This window comes from Gossypium arboreum, chromosome 3, assembly GCF_025698485.1.
Source record: "Gossypium arboreum isolate Shixiya-1 chromosome 3, ASM2569848v2, whole genome shotgun sequence".
Classification (NCBI taxonomy): Eukaryota; Viridiplantae; Streptophyta; class Magnoliopsida; order Malvales; family Malvaceae; genus Gossypium; species Gossypium arboreum.
Genome location: NC_069072.1, coordinates 112,415,939 through 112,423,872, shown reverse-complemented (window position 1 = coordinate 112,423,872; position 7,934 = coordinate 112,415,939). Strand labels below are relative to the sequence as shown.

The 7,934-nt window shown below is 33.4% G+C and overlaps 1 non-coding gene across 1 annotated transcript; it reads left to right on the top strand.

The window, feature by feature from the left end:
- Positions 1–422: 422 nt before the first annotated feature.
- LOC128290696 (small nucleolar RNA R71) lies at positions 423–528 on the top strand. Its single transcript, XR_008280484.1, has one exon. It is a non-coding gene; the product is annotated as a small nucleolar RNA R71 (small nucleolar RNA).
- The last annotated feature ends 7,406 nt before the right edge of the window (positions 529–7,934 follow it).

Sequence of the window (7,934 nt, the reverse complement as noted above, 5' to 3'; positions counted from 1 at the left end):
ATTATAGTGTTGGAATAGGGGCTATTATTTTAGTTGAAATTACCCATGTAGCACATAGATGCTGGGTTTGATGGGCATTCATCAAACACATGATCTTCACCACAATAAACACACGATAGTTCGACTACTTTCATCTCCTGACTATAGTAGGAATTTTTATTATTTTGATCATGTTAGCTAAAGAAGATACCTAGGCTATCAACGATGTGATCGCATCAAGCTCCATTGTACTAACAACTCTCTTGCCCCTCCTAATTCTTGTGGTAGGATACTGATAATCATTGTTGGCAATCTTTTCTGAAATCTCATATACTTTATTATGAGATTTATCCAACAAAGTACCATTGGCAGAAGTATCAACTACCATTCTCGTATGTGCATTCAGCCCATTATAGAATATCTCTATTTGAGTCTAATGTTGAAATCTATGCATCGAACATTTTTGAATTAAGTCTTTAAATCATTCCCAAGTTCATATAGTGTTTCATCCTTCAATTGCCGAAAAGATGTGATGTCATTTCTAAGTTTGGCATTCATATTTTTGGGATTATATCGTAGAAAAAACCTCTGGCGAAGATCATTCCATGATACCACTGTCCCTGATAGCAAAGCATTTAACCATGCTCTCGCATGATCCCTTAAAGAATATGGAAATAGTTTATGTCACAGAGCATCTTTAGGCACACCCTGTTATTTAAACGAGTCATAGGCCTCTAGAAAAAGTCTAAAATGCAGTCTTGGATCTTCAGTGGGTAACCCATCAAATTGTCCTACTGTTTGTAATATCTGAAACATTACCAGTTTTAGCTTAAACTGTCGAGCCTATATTTGTGGTCTGATTATCCCTGGATGCAGGTCATCCAAAATTGTCACAACATGCTCTCAGATTGTTTATCTCGATTATCAAACACCCTACAAACATGAGGGTTAGTGCCCTGACCATTCAAATTATCATTCATACCTGGTATCACCCTACAAACAGGAGGATTAGCATTTTGACCATTCGGATTATCATTGAAACAAGGATCATTCTTGCTCCTAGCCATTTTTTGTAGTTCTGTCTGCCTTTTTCATAAAGTTCTTTTTATCTCTAGGTCACAAGGATATTCTTTGTTAGTAGGAATGCCTCTTCTCATGCATTGATGGCAAACCTATAGAAATTAGAGTAAACTAATGTACTCATTCTATTGCTTAGAAGGGACCTAAAGTGACTTACTTCTTTCGAGAGCTAGATCTCAAGTTACCTGGCCTGTGTCTATAGGCCTTAGCATGGCACCTTGCATTGTTTTATCTTTATTCCATATGAACGTTACTCTATGTCTAGAGGCTACTATAAGTATCTATCGAGTACTTGCTCATATCATTCAATTACGGTCTAACTACTCCAAACTTTTCAAAATTAGATTAGTTTATGGGCATGTTGCACAGTCTTCTATGTCTAGGGATTGCATGCATACAATTTTAGAAATAAAAACAATTGAATGAAATAATAAATTAATTCAGATTTGTGCTTCAACCATTAAAAAAATAAATGTATCATCATGCAATCCCAACCCTATGAGATTTAGCTAATGGATTGGCAATTAAAATCCAAGTTCAAAATAACACCTAACATCATTTCAATCAAATCAATTCATAGGAGAATAGATTAAGGAATAATGGAAGAACTTAGAAAGATGGTTGTCAATAAACTAATTCGTAATCCAGTAGTATAGTGTATTGTAGTGACTGAGAGGAACTGCCTTTGTTTTCCTCTTTCCGCCTGCACTCAGCCGCTACCCTCTATTGTTGCCTCTGAATCTCCACACCCTTTAGGGTTTCCTCATTTGGCTTTTTATAAGCTGTTTCCCTAGGGTAAATCTAACAGCCTATGATATCATCTCCTCCTTTTTAGGTAGATTTTTCTGGTACTAGTAAAGTTAGGCTAAAACTATTATGCATTATTCATGTTAGCAAAATGTCCAACCTTTTTCCCCGACAAACCTTCACTCCTTTATTTCTTTCTCCTCATCTTGCACTTTCCAAACCACCAAACACAACCCTTCCACACGCAATTAAAAATATCTAACATGTAAACACAGTCTAAGCTCCTAATGCAATGAAAAAAATACTACTAAAATGTCCTACAATGCCGCTAAATGTACCTAAGTACAAGCAATTAGATATGTCTAAAGACATGAAATATAACTCTTTTCAAGTGTTATCAGTGTTGTGGATAGGAAAGTAAAATAATCATATGATCTAATGAGCAATGTTGAATGGTTTATCGTTTTATGTTCGGTAAGTTTAAGTTTCCTTTACACTAGCTTACTAAGCATTAATTGCTTACATTGTTTTTTTTTCTCCGTCTTGTAGGTCTTCAAAAAGCTTGATCGATTGGAACCTTCTCGGAGCTCTATCACTCTATCCATAAACCATTTTAGGTGGTTTTTGGTTATTTTGGCTAACGATTATAAATGGAATGTATAAGGCTTAAATGTATTCTTGGTTCCTTTGATGTTTTGAGATTGTAATGAGCTTATTCTGGTCAAGTGCTTAGTTGGTGTTGTGTTGTAAATGATAATTTAAATAGGTGAAGTTGCAGTTGTGCATGTTCTATCTTGTATTCGATAAGTCATGGTTGAATTGTATGCTTTTGAAATGGTTTTTGGTATGTTTGATCTAAGTTTATTGAATGAACTTGTAATATTAAATAGGATTATATTTGATTTTTGATTGTGGTACATTTTGTTGGTAAATTGGTTTAGTCTAATAGGCTGTTGGAATTGGTATGTTTTAAGTGTGTTTAAAATGTGGTTTGGTCATATGAATATTTGAGGAAATGGTGTGTCTTGGTGTGCAAAAATTGTGCTTCAGACACGGGCTGGGACACAAGTTGTCACACGATCATGTACCACACACGGTCGTGTGTTTCAAGTTAGTATGTAGCATGGTCTGAAACATGGTCATGTGACCCAACATCGAATGGAACACGACTTGCGACACGATCGTGTGGCTATATTTTAAATATGCACACGGTTTGCAACACAACCGTGTGACCCTATTTCGAATAACCACATGGGCTGGGACAAGACCGTGTGTCGATACTTCGAATTCTAACACGATCTGGGCTATTGCACATGGCCCTGTGACCCTTATTTTCAAATTTTTCTAAAATTTTCTGTTTTGTTTCAAAATGACCCCTAAATGTTTTCAAACTACTTTTAGGGCCCCGTAGGCTTGATTTAAGGTCTGTGAGTGTCTTTTTACTATATTTAATTTGAGTTATTAAATGTTAATGTTTTGTTAGCTTGATAAATCAAACTGAAATTGCTAAGAAGGGGTGAATTGGCTTTTAAAAAAAATTGAAAGCTAGAAAGAAAATTGAAAGATGAACACGATAATTTAGATGGTTCAGCCCCAATTGCCTACTCCACTACCTTAGTTTTCCACAACTAAGGATTTTCTCGAATTTACTAATTTGATAACTTTGAGGAAAAGGTTTAATTTTATAACTCTCTTAAGATTTCTACCCCAAACCTTGAGAGACAAACCCTCTCAAGGAAATACAAATAAGCAACCAAAGAAATAATTCTTACAAGATTAAAGTGTTTGAAAATTAAGCTCAAATACAATGAAATACACTTGAACAAAAGAATAGAAGTAAAGCTTAGGAGTGTATGTTAAAAGAATATGCAAATAATAAGTTCAAAAGTTTTTTGATTGATTATTTTTGGTTGAAAGTATTTTCTTATTGTTGTTGGAACTTACCCCTAACTGATTTCCAACCGTTGAGGTTGTTGGTGCCATGAATAGATTCGTTGGGGATGTAAAAATCAAAGCATTTAATTCACCTAAAAAACTGAGTATCAATACCATATAAAAAGGTATCGATATTTTTTGTAATAAATGTTAAATTCAGTGACTGTGGTGTTTTGCTATCGATACCAAAATAATTTTATCAATACTTTGTAAGTTTTGTAAGAAACATAATGCTATTTTAGTATCATTTTTAAGAAGATGTATCGATATTTCAAAAATATCAATACTTAATGAAATGGTAACCATACTTAATAGGGTTTGTGAATCAATAATTTATAAAATATCGATATTTAACCAAAAAGTATCAATACTTTTTGGCCTGTAGCAATTTTAACTTGTTTGAAAATTATTTGATTTGTTAAAATTCATTTTACTAAGTGAAAATCATTTTAAATTGATTTTAAATATGTGTAATTTTTTCTAAGAATTCAAAGTGGATATTCAAAGTTTTATCTTTTGACTTCAATTTTAACAAATCATTTTGTCAATTTCAATTATAACTTTTATTAAAAAGCACTTCAATTTGTTATATCAAAATATTTTATCAAATAAAGCTTGGTTTAACAATCTCCTCCTTTTAATATAACAAAACATTTGGTAATTTTTTTTGAATAATTTGTCCCCTTAATAAAATTCATTTTGAATATAAGACTAAAATAAAATTTGACAAACAATATGGCATTCATTTTTACTTTAAGGAAAATTGGTCACAAAATTTGCATATTTGCATATAGTTAGCATAAACAAATAATCAATCAATTTAAATTTTCTTCTCCCCCTTTATTGTTATATCAAATGACAAATAAAGCTTAAGGAGAAAAGATATATAAAAGTGAATGGATAAAGAACAAAACATCAATGTATCTAAAAGTACCAATAAAGACATAAACTGCAATTAGGTATATACATAGGCAATAATAATGAAACTAGGAGAAAATGTTATAAATATGAAATGAATGACTTAAATCTACTCTAATCATCACTAGTGGAAAACGGAGGAGTTGAAAGGGAATGTGCTACGAGAGATGCCATTTGTGCCTCCAAAGTCGGTAGGCGAGTGTTAACATCTTCCCTATAAGATCGAACCTCATCTTTAAGACCTCGAACATAATTGCTTAATAAATGGATAGCATCGAGAATGGCACTATTAACCTCAGAAGAGGGTTGAGTAGCATATGAAGAAGAAGTTGGTGGAGAAGCATGCCAGGGTGAAGGGATATGTTCAAAAGCGCCTTCATCATCATAATCGTCATCATCATCGGCAGCTAGATTACCTCTCTTGATCCACTCACTGGAATTGGCATCATAGTGAAAGTTAGTATGGTGAAATGCCCCATAACTTATGGGTTTATTGGGCGTAATGGCATCATATACATTGGCATCATAGGCCCTAGAAACATTTTAGAAACGATTCAGGACTAAATCGGAAACATTTAGAACATTTAAGAAAAACTTGGAAAAATTGAACTGCAGGGGTCACACGGTCGTGTGGCCAGGCCATGTGATTCACACAGCTGAAACACACACCTATGTCTCAAGCCATGTAACAATCAAATTATGGACACACGGCTATGTCCCAACCCGTGTCTGTGTCCGTGTAACTTTCAAATTTGGGTCACACGGCCAAGCTACACACCCATGTGTCCGGCCGTGTAACTGCTTGACTTGAATGCCTTTAAAACCTACAGGAGACACACAGCCTTGTCACATCGTCGTATGTCACACACGGCTGAGACACATGCCTGTGTCTTGGGCCATGTAGACATGAAGTTAGCCAAAATCAAGCCATTTCCATCACCCATTTCAAGCTTGTACCTAAACATAATTTGTGCACAACTTCAAGGCCTCAAAACTTTACCAAAACATGCATAAAATGACCAATTCAATAGACCATAAATCCATCCAACCAATATGCCAATAAGGCACCTCAAATGCATTCAATCAAACCTTGCCTAAACATAGAAACATTACCACAATTCATACCTACACATCAAGTCCAATACCATTTCAAAACTTACCATAACTTGACCTATTTCATGTCAATAGAAACTTACCATTTGTACCATTTCTCTCATACACCACAAGCACATAAATGACACAATTCAACCATTACTAAAATGGTACCAAACAACTAATACATAGACATACCATAATCAATCTAAGCATTCAACCATACATTAAACATAAGTCCACCTATACATGCCATTATAAACTTGACCAAAACATAAAAAGAAACTACTGATATAATCGCTGGATAGTGTGATAGATCTCTGATGAGCTTCCGATAATCTATAAAACATCGGAAAGAAAACTACGTAAGCATATAATGCTTAGTAAGTTCGTAAAACATGAACATAACTTACCATTTCAATGTATAATCTTAAAATTAAACATGATACAATCCAAATATAAGCTTGGCACAAGCCTAAGCATCATCAACAACACATGTTAGTGTATCAGCTCATAATTCACTTGAATTAACATAAGTCATTATACATGAAAAATATCACTTGAAATCATCATTTTCATGAACATAGATATGCTTTCATAGAACATTTCCTTTTCAATCATTTTCATAGATTCATGACATAAGTCATTTGAACACTTACCGCTCCTTTCCTTTCTTCTGTTCGTTGAACCATTTAGAATAACATCGAATATGCAGGAAAGTTTACACAGAGTGTGCTAAATATATAGTTGTAACCTTTCATTTTCCTTTACATCGTTGCTCACTCGAGCTGTGAAATGGGTCTACTCATACAAGATGACAGTCAGAATGTAAGCTACACAATGTTGCTCACACAAGTTGTTGAGTATCCACAACAAATGTAGGACCTCAACCATCGGTAGGACATTCAAGACCAACACCCAAAACATGGTAACCCTAATGACATGTCATTTGTATCCTACATATTTATAAGGTTTACACGGGACTATAATCGTCAAAACATCGTTGGATTTCAACATTTGATTTAATAGCAAATAAAACATGATTATATAGACCAATATCACATTAAAACGTTAATTAATCGTACGAACTTACCTTGATGACAAAGATGTAGAAACGAGATCAACTAATCCAAGTTTTTAGCTTTTCCTCGATCTAGATCCGTATGAGGTTTATCTTGATCTAAATAAGCAAATTCAATCCATTTAATACTTATACTAATAAATTAAGTCCAAATTTCATACTTTTGCAAAATTACACTTTTGCCCCTAATATTTTAATTTTTTTACAATTTAGTCATTAAGCTCATAAATTGAAATTTAAGCAATTTCATCCACATTTCATGCTAGCTGAATTCACTAGGGACCTATACGCACCCATAAAAATTAGCATTTGACAATTTTACCATGGAATTTTACTACTTGTTTATTTAACAACTTGTTTATTTAACAACAAGGATTCATAATCTTCTATTTACAAAACTTGTTTATTTAACAACAAGGATTCATAATCTTCCATCAAACATCAAAAGCCATACAAGCATAATCATGGAAAAACCCTAAACCTTTAACAATTTTACAAATTAATCCCTGGGCTAGCTAGATTAAGCTACAACGATTCCAAAAACATAAAAATCATTAAAAACAGGACAAATTTCACTTACATGCAAGAGAGGTCCTTAGCCAAATGTTCAAGCTTCTTCAGTGGAGTTTTTCTTTCTTATTTTCAGTGGGGAAGATGAACTAAAAGATGATACTTTAGTTTTCTTTATTTTACTTTAACATATTTATTAAATTACATAATTAACCTTGTTAATTAACTTTTAAATCACTTAATCATCTTTGTCCATTAATAATAATAATGGTCTTTTACTTTTCATCGACCATGTAATGCCAATGGAGGATATCATTTACCCATGTATCGATCTATAAATTCCATTATTTTGAATGACACTATGTACTGTAGAAGTCATACACCCAACACACCAGCTTTCGGTACCTTATATATTCAAACTCAGGGTTTTACTTACATCAAAGTGTACGAGTCACGCATACATAGTCTACCATCCACTCAGGATTAGGTATGTTACACTATAGATGTCACAAGTGAATAAATCCATAAATAGATTTAGGATCTATTCTTCTTCGTCTTGTCTAATATATTGTTAGTCCAGTTAATCACATCT